Below are 17,176 nucleotides of genomic sequence, written 5' to 3'. Positions count from 1 at the left end.
GTGGTATACATACCATATCATATCAAGTCAGGAAACTGCACCTGATACAATGTTTTGCAGCAAGCAGCACAGTTTGATTTTCCAACCTTGTGTGGGCTGTCATGCAGTGCTCCCAATGTGTGGTGCAGACAGTGGACACTGCATTTCAAGGCCCAATGGCTGCTCAATTCAGCCACAGGTGCATTGTTCATTGTTTTCCTAGTGCACATGTTAGGGCGTCCTGGATATGAGTGAAGAGGGGTTATCCAGAATCATGTGCAACATCTCAGAGAACATGAATATTTGTATATTCATTAACAGGCTTGCATTGCAACAGTGACTGTGATATCCGCATTGTTCCCCCTCTTCTGAGTGCACAGGAATAGCCATTGAATAACCTGTGGTAGCCAAGGATGTACAGGACGAGACGATGAACCAGCAGCCGAGCGGTGTGACATGCAAGCGCGGAGGAAGGAATACACGTATGACAGGGTGCCATCTGTGAGGGCGTGCAATCCTGAGTTTGTTGGAATTTTGCTATGAAAAAGAATGCAGGTTTCCTCCCTCCGACAGTGAGCTCTGTTAAACTGACCTCATTTCCAAATGTTTAATGGTAAAATGCATAGCTCACACATGTGCCCTTTGCTGGGGCTCTTTCTACCAGCAGCTGCAACGTGATTTGGCAAAATGGGAGCTACAGAGAGACATGTGTGTTATATCCGCCCTACGTCCTGCAGCGCGGTGACGTAGGGCCGTTCAATATAAGCCCCGCCCTCAGCAGTGGGAGGCAGTTCCGGGCAAACCAAGCATCGTGTGTGTGTCCTTTTGTCTCCGCTCCTGCTAATGCCGCGCCCCAGGCCGCGCGGCCTCTTGGGCCAGCGCCAGCCCCACGTGCGGGGCCTTCCTGCGCACTGGGACTCAACAATGTGCATTCCTGAAACAGCATGCTGGAATCAAATTAATTGCAATAGCCATGGGCTGCCTTTAGCAGTGAACACCCATGATTCAGATTAGATCTAACTACACATCATTGTGGCCTGGTGGCTGAAATGGTTAAATATAAAAGTAAAACTATCTGGTTAGTGGCATATGGGGAGATACAGTTAAAACTGTATCCCTTCAAAACACAATCAGATGTCATTTTAATATTGTGCTTAATTTCCAGTGACCTACAACTTCATTGCTATTAGTGTGTTAGGGTCTGGGAGTTTCACCCACAACAGATGGTGAGCCTGGCCTAGGACGCTCATTGTTCTCTGCTGGGAAAGACTTGAAACCTTCCAGGGATAATGGGGCATACAACATCCAGGGAAGGGGTGAGGGCTGGGACCTTTAAAAGAACCTTTGCAACTCAATGAGGAAGTCACGCCAGGGAGATAATGTCGGCCCATGTCACTCTGCAACGCTGGCAGCTTCTGTGTAGGTATGCTCAGCACATAAGCTTTGCAGGGTCAGGAGAGAACTACGCTTCACAGCTTCCCGACGAGTGCCGTTCTCGTCACATGATTACTTTCCGCTTGGCATCACAATGCCAACCGAGAAGTGCTATATGCTCGTCCGGACTATATGTATCCTGTAGCGCAGCATCTCCAGTGCTTCTAGACTGCCCTAGCATTACGTGACATGTTTGTTCCTGTTTCATAGGATCTGTTTCCTGTTTTTGGGGGTATTTCTGTCTCATTTTTGTGGGATTCTGCTACTTTCCTCACCCTGTCGGATTTGATGTTCTGGAAGTGGATGGAACAACTGGCATTCCAAACACACAGATCTCTATTGGAATTGCTACCTTCATTAACCCTATTGACCTTGCTGTTTTGGAACTGGACTGAGCTACTGGCATTTTTATTACCTGCTCTGCTTTCTGGATGTTGGGTCTTTGGATTACCCCCTTTGGATTTGGTGTTTTGTGCTACTGATTCCCTGGAGATGTTGGACTATAACAATACATCTCTTTTTCCATTAAAGCATCCTTGTACCGTTCGAGATTAGGGCCCTTGCGTTTCCAGGATTTTGGTTAGGGATTGCTGCCTTGTGCCATTCGGTTTAGTTTTGCCCAGGGATGTCATTTCACCAAAATGTCAGGGGTAGCGGAAGTGACATCACACGACCCTTGACCCCCTGATGACATCACAGGAAGTGATGTCATTTGACCACACCCCAAAGTGATATTGCGGGAAGCGATGGAACACGACCTTTCACCCGTTGACAAAACAAGAAATGGCATCACATAGCATTGTACACCACGAAAAATATGGTTATGATATCACTATAATGTGATGTACATTTCATACAAGAATGGAACGCCATATGTATCGTTAAGATCAGTGTGTATAGGCCCATATTACCAAATTACTGTGAATGCAAGCAGACGTCCATGGCCAAATAATAATGATGTGTTATTATATAGCACTTGCTTAACCGCTTTATATAGAAATAATATTCACCCAATATCATCCAACCTGTGTTGGTACTCATTTATCGACCTCAGAAGGATGAAAGGCTGAGTTGAGGCATTTAAGAACAGACTAAATCAGTGACGCCACCTGAAATGTGTCTGAAATAACCTTTAATGAGTATAGCAATTATTGTATAGAATTCCAGAAAGACACATTATTTGGTATTCCTATTCTTTCTTATTTAGGGTCAGTGCTGAAAGTGTTAGACTTGTAGCACTCCTATTCTTATTTTACTTCTTTTTCAAGGGGCCTGAACAAGAAAGCCAGCCACTCCAGAAGTAAAGAGAGAGCCACATTATGCTGGCAACAGCCCAGGAGCTTGCTTTCCAAAAAAATATTTTAAAAAAATAAACATATTTTTTTAAACAATTTTTCTAGAGGTCGCAAGGGAGACCACAGAGGTCGCAAGGGAGACCTCAGAGGTCGCAGTTGCGACCTCTGGTGACCCCCAAATGACGTCCCTGGTTTTGCCTGGACTCTTTGGACTTCCTGGACTACACTGCAACGTTGGCAACAAGTGTCTGTCAGTTTCCTAGTCTCTGGACATTAACAACTGGCAGAGGTAGCTTCACCCTCTAGGTTCCTTGCTAAACAACCTCTCCACACAAGTAGGATAAAACCAACTAGTAGGAGTGGGAGGAGCTCTGGTATGTAGATTTAATCTTTTGATACTATTTTGTTTTCCGTCTTCTTCCTAGCGTCTGTTCGTGTTACCGCCTGACTTTTCACCTGAACCCCTTGCCCTGTGCCATTGTTTACACCCACGGACTGAGTTTTCAGGAGGAAAGTCTCCCTAAGATAGGAAACCCTTGCTACTACCAGGAAGTGGAAACAGGGTTCCCGGCAGAAGGTTACTGGAATCCTTTTGATCTCACAGAGACAGGAGAGGGAGATGTATAGTGTAGCAAGGAAATGAACCTGTGCACAGAACAAGTCCCCAACATTACGACTTGCAAGGAAAGTGCAGACCTTCTCCCTAACAACAGGTACACATGTGAAGTGACCTGCTGGAAGGAAGCCTGTAATCTGCTGCAACACTGGTGCCCAGAGCTCATTGTGCCCATTTTGACCATTATTGTCAAACTCATGAAAAGGGGCTGTCCCGATATCAGCACCATGAACTGCATACAGTGGCCTGACCACTGTAGCCTGTGTAACCCAGACACTTGTGACCTCTCTGCTCAGTCTGGAAAGCTCCCTTGCGGCCCTACAGCCAACCTGGTCAAGCGTTCCAAAGGGAAGCAGGCTGCTCCATCTAAACCAAGCTTGGATCATCGTAATAAGCCAGGATTAACCCTTCCACTGCCACTAGGAGGTCCAAATTCCCAAAGGGTGAGGTCTGCAAACTGTGGTTCACCAGATGTTTTGGACTACAACCGCTGTCTGCCATATAATCATAGTCTCTAATGAGGAATCAACAGAGTCACAGTCCTGATTATCTGGGGGGTGGGGGGGTCGTGGGCTGAAGACCCATGCCATGGGTAATCGTTCACTTCCTGGAGGTGAAAGGGTTAAGACTCTAAGGGAGGGACAACCTGTGCAATACACACAGAGGAGGTAACCTAGTCTTGGCCCACCAAGGCAGATGGCTATAGGTTTTCCAACTTTTTGGCACCTCCCTGTTTTACCAGAAGAGTCCCACGTGAAATGATAACCCATAGGACATGTGGATAAATGCTTTTGTACTGGGTACTATAAAACACGCTTCCATCTACACCCCTTTATGGCACTGAATCAGGGGGCCTCATTTAGGGGGTAAGCAGCTTGTCGATTCACTGTTGGTGGAGTGTCGCGTCCACATGCTGCCCCTCTTGGCAATTATACATCAAGTAGCAGCCACTGCTACTTAACTCTTTGCTCTGTGATGTGCACAGAAGCTCAGAATCACCTGGGTTTTACTCAGTGATTCAAAATGCCCTCATGATTTAAAGAAAGATGTTGTCGTGAGGATTTCATTTTTTTAATATTGTTTCAGGACAGTATTTTTCTGAGAATCACTTCTTAAAGCATTAATACCCGTAACGGGCACCCTTTCTCGGGTGGGCAAGGACCGCAGACCAAGTTAATGAGGCCTACTGTGGCATGCACACCTCCAATGCTTTCATAGCTATTTCTACCTTAGCATATTGTTTTCAGGTGCTTATACCTTTGCCTTTTTAAGTTGAGAAATGCTGTGCACAAAGTGTGCTAGCTGTATGTCAAGTTAAAAGAAATACTAAAACCATGTCTCCATCGAAATGGCCACGGGTCTAAGAGCCTTCTTCATTTGCATCAGTGAATATCAGAGCTGTGTGTCGAGGAAGGCAGCACGAGGGGTGATATGCAAGTAAGTAGGGCAGGGGTTTATTGAGGGGAGCAAGAGAGAAGAGAGTCACCTTTAAATCGTGCTGCATCCTCTGTAAGGCAGCAGCCCTGATGTAACGCAGCTATCTCGCAGGGCAACTCACCTTCACCATCAGACAGGGCACCACCAGAAGCCAGGATACGTGCAGGCTTGAAATCCATTCAAAAGGACCAGATAACAAGCCTTCTCTGCCTAGGCCCCAAGGCTATGGGTCCTTCTCCCCATCAACATCAGACTCGCCCCCGTGCTCCTACAATTCAGAAAAAACCTCAAGATTCACCTCTTCAAAGAGTGTCTCCTCCTCAACACCTAGACCATCACATCACCCCTCGCGTCACCTGACTCGCTAGACGCTGCCCGCCCCTCTTCTCCCTGGCAGCTGTACCGCTTCTCTGTGCCACTCTGAATCCCTACCGCTGCTGCATTTCTGTTCTGTTGTTACCCCTGAAAAGTGTGCCATTATGTATCTGTATTGTTGTATACCTCTGTAAAGCGCTCTGTTGCTTCTCGAAGGTCTGTGCTCAATAAATATTATAATTATTATAATTATAAATGCAGGATTCTAGTGGTATGAACAGGATGCGAGAGGTCGAGAACGTGATGGCAGGGCAGTTAAAGGTGTATTTAGCTCCTCCTGCCTCTCGAGTTGCATTGCCTTATTAGGAGGTAAAGCCAGTAGTCCGAGCCAACTGTTTGGCTAGGACATGTGATGATGTCACACCTGAGTGCCAATAAAAGGTAATTTTCAAATGAATAGCTAACTCTCTTTTTCTCTCTGGCTAAATGGTGCCTGGACCTGCAAGACACGACCCAACGTCCCAAACCTGTAAGTCCAGGGAATGCAAGACCTGGGCTTCCATATTTTATATGTGAACACAATGGGCCTCATTACACGGTAGGCGGTGAGCCATGGCGCCATTAGCGCCATGGCTCATGCCGGTAAAATACCGGCACCGCCTTGGTGGAAAGGGGATTTACCACCCCATTCCAAGGTTGGAGGGGCGGTAAATCCCCCTTCCACCATTGCCCTTCCCCATTCCCATTTCTGCCCCATAGGGCTCTATGGGAATGGGGAAGGCGCTAATTACGGCACCACAATTTTGCGGTGCCGTAATTAGCTCCAAGGTCCCTTTGCGGGTTGGATTTTAACGCCTGCAAAAAGCAGGCGTTAAATGCCCGAACCCGCAAAGGGACCTCGTAGTAAGGCGGTAAGGATTTACCGGTACCGGTATTTTACCGGTACCGGTAAATCCTTACCGCCATCCGTGTAATGAGGCCCATTAATTGGTGGGCACAATGCTTGATAGATGGAGTCAGAGCACATATGGCAAAAATACTAGGCTTTCCAAAAGTGGAGAGAGACCCTGACTGGAGAATGGTGGAGAAGTATCCTGGGGAAGAAAAATGGTGGTAGCACAATCAATGCAGCCAAATGGTGGAGATTGTGCCAGATTTTACGATCCATGGCACAAACGTTAAATCACTTTAAATCGTTTCTTCAGCATTTGGCATACTACAAAACATAACTAAATGAAAATAAAATCATCAAGTGGTCCTTAGTGGTAATAAAGGGAAAGGGAAGCCTATGACTCCTGCCATGGATGTGCCGGTAGAATGGCCGATGAAGCACCACCATCAGTTATGCCGGATCACAGAACTTAAGTGCTCCTCTACGGCTGCGGGGCTGTATCACAGCTATGGACTCTTCCACCTGTCGGGATCATGGCCTGCGAGGGTATCGGCCCAAAATGTAGATGATGAATGCGCGTTTATAGTGCATTCAGTGGCAAAAGCCAACCCGAATCACATTACACTGAATAAGGGGAGCTGGGGTTGCGGGGTATCCCCTGCTCCTCTTGTTTGGTGTTATGGGCTTTGGCGCCAGTTCTGACCCGGGTTAGTGGAAGGGAACTCACGCCGCAGGGATAGAGGGGAGTTGGCGGCACACACAGAAGTTTGCTGCTGAAAGGTAAGTAGGGAGAAAATGGGGAAGCGGATTTGGGGATGCGGGAAGAAGCGATCTGTGTGATCACTGAGCCTCGCCATTTTTGAATTCAGGATTTTTTTGTCTGCATTTTCGGCCGCACACTGATCACAAAGATGCACCTGGGCTTATGACCAGTGTAAACTGCTCACGCTCCTAGTTTCCCACCAATTCTTCAATCATCTGCCATATTATTGAACTAATGGAGTCCTGCCAAAAATACTCATGGGTTCCACTTGTATTTATGTTTAGTGAGGTGGGTTCCAGGCATGGATGAAGTGCCTATTTTGATCTCACTCCCCTGCCATTGGTAAACTGCCTCATCCATACATGGGTCTCATGCCAGTCATATGATGCAGTCTAGGGCAACAAGACTAGCATGTGGGTATCTTCAGAAGCTCCTTGCACTGTGAGTTTTTTTCCAGATTAATGTTTCTACATTGCGTTCAGACTTTTCATTAAATTAGATAACCGTGCGAAACACAATGGCATCTCTGTGGAACATATGTGTCATCTTCTCCACCCATCAGATGAGCAGCGCATTTATTTTCCTTGCATCACCCGGCTGCAGCCAATGCCGCATCTTATCTCCATAATCATACCATATGTTTAAATCAACAAGGTAAGTTGAAATACAGTGATGATACTCCTTTAATTCCAGAGATCTTGCCTCGTCGCTGCACTGGCATGTACAGACAATCAGAAATATCTGGAGACGGTGCCAGCAGGGATGGGAGGGATGTGCAAGTCTTTTTTTCAAGCTGCCTCTAATCAGGGCACTCTGAGGGACATCACAACCACTGGGTCATCCGAAGATAGGATTTCACAAACTATGAAAGCTGTTCTCAAATGTATTTCTGTTTTCATGTTATCCTTATATTGCAAACCTAACTCGAGATCAGCAGGGTGCCTTACAACTTGTGGGAGCCAGCGTTGAGCATGGCATTTGGGACAGTAGTGTAGTATTTTTGGAAAAAAGGCAGAAAAACTTGGATTTAGTCCTATGGGTGGAACTGATGGAAGAACCCGATTTTTTTGTCTTTTGCAGAAATGGAGGATGGTGGGGGTGGTTCAGACCTGCATCTCAATAGAGTTCCAGAAGGTCGGGGCATGGCAGGAGAAGGACTGTTTGACTGTCTTTTTTTGTGGGCTCGAGTTCACTCTATCCTTTTGATGGGTTTGCTGTGGTTTGCGAGATAGTGAGGAGATTAGCAGCCACATAGGTTGGTGTGCCATTCAAAATCTCTTTGTAGATGATGCAAGCAGTTCTGAATAGGATCCTCTGTGTTTTTTCCTCGTCACTTTTCCGAGGATTTGACTGAGTATGTTGGCTTCAGTAACTATGATGTAAGAGGATGCCAAAGAGGTATGAGTTAAAAATAACATCAAGATTGCTGTAGGATATGAGGTCAGTGGTGTGAGCAACCAGAGAGTGGGTATTAATCAGCAGGGAGTGTAGGTAGTTGAAACGTGATGGAGGAGTGCAAGGGATTGTTTATGAGGTTTGTCAAGGTATCTGTCTGGAGCAGCCTTGGACACTTAGCTCCGCGAGCTTGGAGAGGATGGAGATGGGCTCTGGTGGCAGGAGCCACATGGTGACGTCTACCTGGTAGAAGATCTAGACACATGCATCTCAATTCCTCCATCTTCTGAGCAGTCATGAGACCTGCAGCAATTTTCTTTGTCCCGGGCCTTGGGCATAACTCGAGATCTAAATCCACTTCATGTTTTCATGCTATCCTCTCAAAAATAAATCTTAATGCATTCAATCTGAATGGGAGTAGATTTATATGATCTATGGTTTTCCTGAAAACCCGGTGTTGATCCCCAGAGCTGCAGTGAGAGATGCCTGAATGCACTGGGGACTGATGAAGGGGTATCGGCTGACTCAGTGGTCCCTGAACACTGGTCCAACGCAGAGATAATCCCAATCCAGAAAAAGGATGGCAGTGACACAACATGCAACTATCTCCTTATTAGACACAGCAGGCACAATATATGCCAAAGTCCTCATGGTATACCTTAAAAAGTGGATTGATGAAGATGAGGCTATCACTCTTATGAGCTATCACCAGCTTGTATACCAGCAATGAAGCAATGGTGTGATGGTGCCGTTTCGTGGAAACAAATAGAGCACTTTCAACCCGCAAGTGTGTGACAAGACTGTGTCCTTGCACCAATAATTGTGCACATAAACACAGCTATTGATCTTGTTACTGCAGCAAGCACGGATGCCCCTTGCTTGGGCCACGAAATAATCCCTATGTTATTGTTTGGCAGTGATGCTATTTTAATCACTATAACACAAATAGCTCTGAGCTAACAACTAAGAATGCTTCATGATTTTTGTAATAATCGGATAGAGCTCAATCTGTCAACAACTAAGGCTATGGTGTTCAGTATGTATCGGACACAGGAACGTACAGTCTCCCTCTATTTGGGAACCAATAGAACAGGCCACTAGCTAAGAATATTTAGGTATCAGATTTCTATAGTAAGGGGTTGTGGGATAAACAACTGGAGAAATATCCCCTTAGGCTTGAACAATCATATAATGCACTTGCTAGATGCGCTTGCCTACATGGTAACGGTGCCCTTCATTTCTCCACAAGTTTATATAAAGCAAAGGCATGCTCTTTCATCACCTTCTGGGGCTTAGTTGTGGGCCTATGCAAATCTGACAAAATTAGCAATAATCCATAAATTCATAAGGGGCTATTAGGCCTTCCCAAGAGTATGGCAAATATACCAAACATCGAACTAGGTTTAAAAAGTATTAGTTATACTTTCCCATTGGGATAGTGCCTTATGTCTGTAATTTTAAAGTTAGTTGCATTTTGAATCAAGCTACTGCCTTGTGCCACTACCCTGCATCCTTTCCCACAGTAATCACACTGTAGTTCTCTAATCCTAAAGTTAATTGCATTTTGAATCTAGTTACTGGTTTGTGCCACTGCCCTGCATCTTTTCCCACAGGGTATAGTGCTGTAAGTGTGCCTTACCCACAGGAATTAGGCGCTGCTCCTATCAATCCCTCATTCCTGCCCTCGTCCTCTTCCTCCCCATTCGAGCCTGCAAGGTACTCCACATAAAAGTTCCTAACACAATCTTACACAGCTAGTCCAGTCATCACACTCGACTAAGGGCCTCATCACGACTTTGGCGGTAACCCTTAAATCCGGTGGTAGCGCTATTACCGCCGGATTTAAGGGTCCGCCAAATCAGGACTTTGGCGGATTTTGCCCCAGCTCTTAGCTGGGGGGAAATCCACTGAAAATTTGCGCTATTACCGCCGGCGGGAAATCCGCCGGCCGTAAGAGCGCACATTTTCCCCATTGAGCCCAATGGGGAATGGGGCATTCCCGAATGAGCTCAATGGGGAATGGGGAATTACTTTACCGCCAAACTCGTGATCCGGCGCTATTAGCGCCGGGGAGTTCGGCGGTAGGGCTATACCGCCGGCGGTAACGCCCAAGTCGTGATCAGGCCCTAAGGCTGGTCCTGCATCTCGCCACCCATCCACACCCCGCCAACTATCAGGGCTGAGGAAGCTAATCATCCACCATGCCAAGAGGGGCTCTCTGGCACTAGAGAAACTGGTGGCCACCCACCCAGCCAGTTCCAACCCCTACTCACCTTCACTCTCTCCTCAGCCTGGCCCCTCAGAGAGAATGCACCCCCCCAGCCTGCCCAGACCAGCCTGTAGAGGAGCAGATAGATGCTAGTTTGCCAGTTCCCGTCCCCCTCACTGTCGCCATACTAGAAAAGTCAAAGAAAAGCCATAGATGGGACCCCCTGCATCGTTCCTATGCCACATCGAGTGCAAGAGAGACATCAGGCACTCAGATAGTCATGTATAATGTACCGTGCACTAACAGTGTGGAAGGCTGTCGCATGGAAGGATGCTACATGGAAGGATGTCGCCTGTCAAGATATCAGAATGCATCTTTGGACATCATGGACGCAAGTTAAAGTAAAATCTGATGAGGAAAAACTGATGTCATGAAGATATTTGAACTCATGCTGAAACAATATGAACATACTAAGTAATGATATAACTTAAGCACTAAGACTAACATGTACCTAAAGCTAAGGTAATCATGGATCTAAAGAATATGAGCTAACTTATTGACCAATAACTGTTAAGAAGCAGTTTTGCAAGGTAGAAAGACAACATATAGAAGCTTGCTATAGATGAATATATAATGTGGCACGGATGGCCATTTCAGGAAAATGGACGCTGGCCCACAGTGAATTTAACCAAGCTACCTCAGAGACAGGCCGAGGCTGTAAGAATCAGGAGATGCACAAAACAGTTTCATGCCCAGAGCCGATGATGAGTCAAGGTTGGCCCAAAGTGAAGATGCTATTTTTAAAGGATAAGCACAGAGCACAAAGGGAGTACATGATAAAGCTCAGAATGTAAGACATTCTTCATAGATGGAAGACGACAATAACATCTGTGAGAGCCAAACTGCAGGTCAATTAAAAGTGTACAAACTTCATATCAGATAGAGTGAGCAAGTCTCTAAAGGCCAAGAAGAGCAACAACACCCTACATAATTAAATCAAATAGCAATAAATGAAAGGCTGAAATTGACACATTTGTGGTCTTTTCACGTGTCACTCAGAAGTCGAAAACAAAGGCTATTCATTAGAGCCTTCAGCTTAGATAGTGGTGTGTTCACACTCTATTGAATGTTCCAGGACAGTGACCAGACACTAGGTTAACTATAAACGTAAGACTTTGGCTGATGGCCTACCGATGAGAGAAGATGGACTAATTGGGAACATGGGGAATAGTCTGATGGGATTCAAACACCTAGGTTTCGTTTCACGTACGTGCTGCTAAAGAGCCAAAAGTCCAAGGTTGGGATACTATGCCAACCAATCAGTGGGGTTGGGGGAAAACTAACATACAATGTTGCAGGAGCCCATCCACTGCTGTTGGGTCCACTATAATCAGTACTATATGTGTTTAGAGGTAGTTCAAGGCATGCCCTAGAGATAAGGGATAGTCAGTGATGCACTGATCCTTACATGTTCTATAGGTAGACATGTTCCCTTCACCAATCCCTATCGCTTGAAAGGTTTTGCATTCTGTCACGTAGAATGATGTCATAGATGACGCATATTGGGGTATAAGACCTCCATGCAATCAAACATGTTTGTGAGAGTGCATGCTTCAGTCCGATGTCTGCCAGTTGAACCTGCTTTATTCTATTGATAATAAACTCGTACTTTGCCATATTCCTTGAGTCTGTCTGATTATTTGGTTTGTGACCATTATTGTAATTCCATCTAGCACAAAGGATGCTACAAGGTGCTACAGCACAACCCCCCCCTACACAGGCTTCCCACCTGACCCTTGCAGTCTACCCGCACCACACCCTGCCCCATCCCACTCCACCTCCAGATGTCCTTTACCCCTCTCACCCACTCCACTCTTCCCACTCAGCCATGTCACACCCTTCTTGTCCCTAAATGCTCTCTCTCTCTCTCTCTCTCTCTCTCACCCCCTCTCTCTCTCTCTCCCACCCCCACCCGCACTGGCACTCCATAACACCTTAAAACACAGATACAGCACTACCCGGGCCCCTTAATCTCTGAACACCTCACCATATCTCTCATACATACACGTCACATCACCCCTCACAACCTCCCCCACTTCACCCAACCCAGTGAAAGCACTTTTCAGTCTATCCTACTGCACTCTGGGCACTGACATCAGACTCACCCATCCCTGCTCCCGCCGAAGTCAGCACCCTGATCCTGAATCCGACCATAGAAGACTCCCTGCCAACCTCTCCACCATAACATTTAGCCCCCACAACTACCCCAATTACAGCCTGTACCACTCCCCTCACATCCCAGCCTCCACACTCCTTTACACACCTCAAAACAGGGACTCCACACCACTTTCCTCTCACATATATCTTCCATCTTCCACCACCACTCTCATCTCCTCCATAAGAACCCAAGCCACACAAGCCCTCTTCTCACACAAACAAAGAATACTCCCAGCACCTCTTACCACTCCCCGGAACAGAGATATTGCACCCATCCTTCATAATCCCTCACCTTCCCACAACCACTGCACTCTACCAAACACCTATACCCTCTTCCACTTCACACCACCTCAACTCACAGGACCTCACGGAAGGGAAGTCAGCTCCAGCCCTCACCCACACACCCAACCCTCTGAACCCCTTACCTCGCGGCCCCCACCACCATACCCCCACTGAGCCCCACAATCTTCTTCCCAGCACAACGCAAGCTGAATTTAGCATGGGACTATCATGCATCCTTATTAACACCAGATCTGTCACTGGGAATCACCACAACATATGCAACTTTATATCCTCCATAAACCCTGACATCCTGTTCATAACAGAAACCTTGTTCTCCCAGGAATTCTGACGCATTGCTCATGAGGCCTTTCCCCTGGACTACACTCTTATCATGCACAACAGAAACAGCAGGGCTGGAGGAATTGTCGTCCTCTACAAATCCCACTTCACCATTTCACACCCCGAGGAAACACTGACTGCAAATTTCTCCTGGTGAAATTTCTCATCATCCGCTCTCATATTCACAGTTTCTTACTCGTATACAGATTCCAGGCATCAACATAAATGTTACTGAATCCCTAAGCAGCTCCTTAGCAGCCATCCTGGTTACTGACCCTCACCATGCTAGGGGATCTCAATATTTGGTTTGATGTCCCAATAGTGGACAACCTGGAAGCCCTCCACCTGACTCAACTTGTATCTGGACCCACTCACTCAACAGGCCCCCCTAGATGTTATCTTCTGCTCTTCTGATGGACCACGCTACCATCCTCTTCACACTCTCGACAACAGACCCTTCCCCCTGGACTAACCCAGCAGGACCATCCACCCACTTCCCACTATGTAACAAGGTCAAAGTAACGCCAGGCTTGGCTGACTCCCTGCTTGCCTTCCTATCCTCCATGCCCCCACTGGTGGGGCAGCACAACATCAGACATTTTAACCAATGGCTTTCCAAAGTTCTTAGACCTCTCACTCCTATCAGAATCTCCTCCAAAAGACAAGGCCCCTCCGCCAGATGTTTTATCTCATCCTTCAAATCCCTCAAAATCCAAAACCACATCCTGGAATGCAGATGGCGGGCTGATCCCTCACCTTGGAATAGAACTGCATACGCCAAACAGATCAAAGCCTACAGGGCAGAGATCCAGGAGGCCAAAACATCTTTCTACTGGAATAGAATCTACAATGCCCCTAAAACCAGCAGGGAACTCCACAAGATAATCTCAGAATTCAAGGTCCCTCTCTGTACATCTATCCCCATCCTCACAGCCAAGCACTCTGTGATGCCCTTTCTGATCACTTCTACAACATAGTCGTGGAAAGAAACAACACCATTGTCTTCAAATTATCAGTGCTCCTGACCCACGCTCACAGACCCACCATCCTCCCACCCACTCTTTTCTACCTTCTTTCTCATCTCCTATCCTGACTTCCTTAAGTTAATAGCCAGCAGCCGTCCCTCAGGCTCTCCTGCAAACCCCAGTCCTCCTTCTCTCCTAATAGATTTCCTTTCCTCAAGCTGTGCTGGCAGCTTTGAAAGATCCATCACTAACAAAACCCTCACTTCAGGCATGTTCCCATAAGTTTTCAAGGCCTCACACATCAAACCCCAGCTCAAAAATACCTCCCTTAACGCCCTTCTTCTGGCCAACTACAGACCTAGCTCAAACAACCTAAAGCTAAACTAATTGACTGAACATACTGCTCCCAGCTATGCCTTTTTCACTGAATCTTACCACTTCCTCAACCCCACCCAATCTTTCTTCAGAGCCCTATGAGGAACTGAATCATCCCTCGTCTTCATCTGGGATGATCTCAAAAGAACCTCAGACTCAGAAGGTTGTGCCACAATTATCCTTCTCGACCTCTTGGCGGCCTTCAACACCATTGACCATCGCACCCCCTTGGACACACGCCACTCACTCGGTATCAGGGATGCAGCACAGAAGTGGATATTCTCCTTCCCCACCAACAGACGCCAAATTACATACATGCTTGCCTTCTCCTCAACTCCATGCCCTATCACCAACGAAGTACCATAGGGTGCCTCTCTATCACCTCAGCTCTTTACCCTCTACCCTCTACTTAAGCCTCCTCCCTGCTCTTATCCACTCACATGGCCCGATCTGCTACAACTACACACATTACACCCACCCTTTGTGTACTGCTCACACTCCCAGTCGGGCGAAGGTTCACCTTCAAGTCTATCTGAATAAACCAACAGGCTCTACACAACACAGGCCCAGAATATATACAACATGAGCACAAGCCCTTGTTAAGACCCAAGTACACCAATAAAGAGAAAAACTAAATAATGGAGTAACTCCAAGTGCCCACAAAAACCTAGCTTTATTAAGATACAAACAGCCACTGTGAGAGAGTACCAAGGGCAATCTCAAAATGGCACTAGGAACAACAAGGTTTTAAGTTAGAAAAGCATAATGGCTAATGTCATGGTTGGTACTTATCATAAGAATGTCTGTTTGCTAATTCAGTTAGTGGAATTCACAACGTATATTTATCTATAAGTATAACATCTACTATTGGCTCTTTCATAACTAATAACTCCTCTAAGATTCATCCTTCTAAAAATTATGAATTTCAATCCAACTTGCAATTGGTTGGCATTCTACTACAAAAGTCGATAAGATGAAGTAAGTTTGGATTGGTTAATTATTTGTTCATCCAAACTTGGGTGCCAAGGTGCATGGTGGGGAAGGAGAGATGGGCGAACCGTCTTGAAAGTTACTCCCATCTCGTTCCCATGCTGATGTTCTCTCTCCCAGGCATGTTTTGTTGCCTTGGAGTCTCCTCTCCCTTTCTCGATACACAATGGGCCTAGCAGGTTTGTTGTCTAATTGGATCTGGAATAAATGCTCACTGTTCTGACCACGTGATATGGGACTGCTGTGCTAAAATCATTTTCAGCTATTTATTGGATTTTCTACAGTCTTAACGTGTGTGTGACTTTCTTCAGTGCCCACTTGGGGAGCTATGTGTTTTTTCATTATGGGATCATTTGGCATGGCAGATTCTTGCACCTGGCATTCAAGGATGTGTCTGTTTTGTCACTGCTACCGATAAAAAAATGACTTAACAATTGCACGCTGTGGCCTGGGAAATGTTTTCTGGTGCGGTTTCAACTTTTAGGCAGAACTCCCCTTCGCACACTGACCTTGGTGCTTGTGCTGCTGTCTGAACATCGTGAGGCATGGAATTTTGTGTTAAGCGGCAATATTTCAGAACAGAGTCCTTGCTGGGTTTGGTCTGAGTAATGGTGATACTTCAACCCTTTCTACGCCATGTTAGTGTTCTTTTGTCTTGCATGCTGCCATTCATTATTTCCTACCCGTATATGCTGCAACCTCTGCCTACCTGCCCATGTCTATACTACATGTATAACCCGGTCTGGGTATTCTGCAACCTGTCCCTGCATTTGTGAAGGCACACTACTTCTGGCCCTACTTATGTCGCATAAAACTATTCTAATCTTCATGGTGACTACTTTATCATTAGTGTTTTACTAACTGTTTACATAACGCTTCTCAGCTTGTACTTTCGTTTATGCTCTGGAATGGTTGGGGGCATGGTCAGACCCGGTGCAACCTTTGTCTGCACCATCACACCCTACAGACCCAACAGAAACCTGAGATTAGGCGCAGCTCCCCCCCTCGTCATCCCTTCCACCAAATCAACCAGAATAGGGCAATCGGCCTTCTCTGTCCAAGCTCCCACAATATAGAACTCTATCCCTTTTAGCATCTGCTGCATAGAGGATCACCTCGCCTTCCGGAAGGAACTTAGGACCTGGCTGTTCCCACCTGTATCCTGACTGACCTAATCCACTTCCGGGTTGAACTTCAACCCCAGAACGGTAGGTGAACTTCATCCTTGACAACGGAAGTATAGCTCAGTGGCCATGCACTCGTCTTGGAAGCAAGATGAAGAAGACCAACACAGGTTTGTATCCTGGGTCCTCGCTCAGAAACCTCTTCGGTATTAAGTTTGTTATAAAAAAACAAATATAATTATAATTATAATCGATGACTACAATAAGGTAGCAAGCAAGCACAGAAAGGATTCCTATAGACATGCATGACAGGAACTGCACTCTGCCAGTGAAACAAGTATTCAGCCATGGCTGAAGGGCAGAAATTGCACTCCATCTCGATGGAAGATAGCCATACCCCTCCCAAGGTACGGCCACTCGCCTATGTACATCTGCAATCACCAGCTACTTCATCTCCTATCACACTTCACTTCTGCCACTAGAAGTCCCACGATAAAAATGTGGTCTAGCAGGACACATAATCAGTCTCCTTGACTCACAAATTCTCCC

Source organism: Ambystoma mexicanum, chromosome 11, assembly GCF_040938575.1.
Source record: "Ambystoma mexicanum isolate Mex_15411 chromosome 11, UKY_AmexF1_1, whole genome shotgun sequence".
In the NCBI taxonomy this organism is placed as follows: domain Eukaryota; kingdom Metazoa; phylum Chordata; class Amphibia; order Caudata; family Ambystomatidae; genus Ambystoma; species Ambystoma mexicanum.
The sequence above is the reverse complement of the archived record's forward strand: the minus strand, read 5'-3'. Positions refer to the sequence as shown.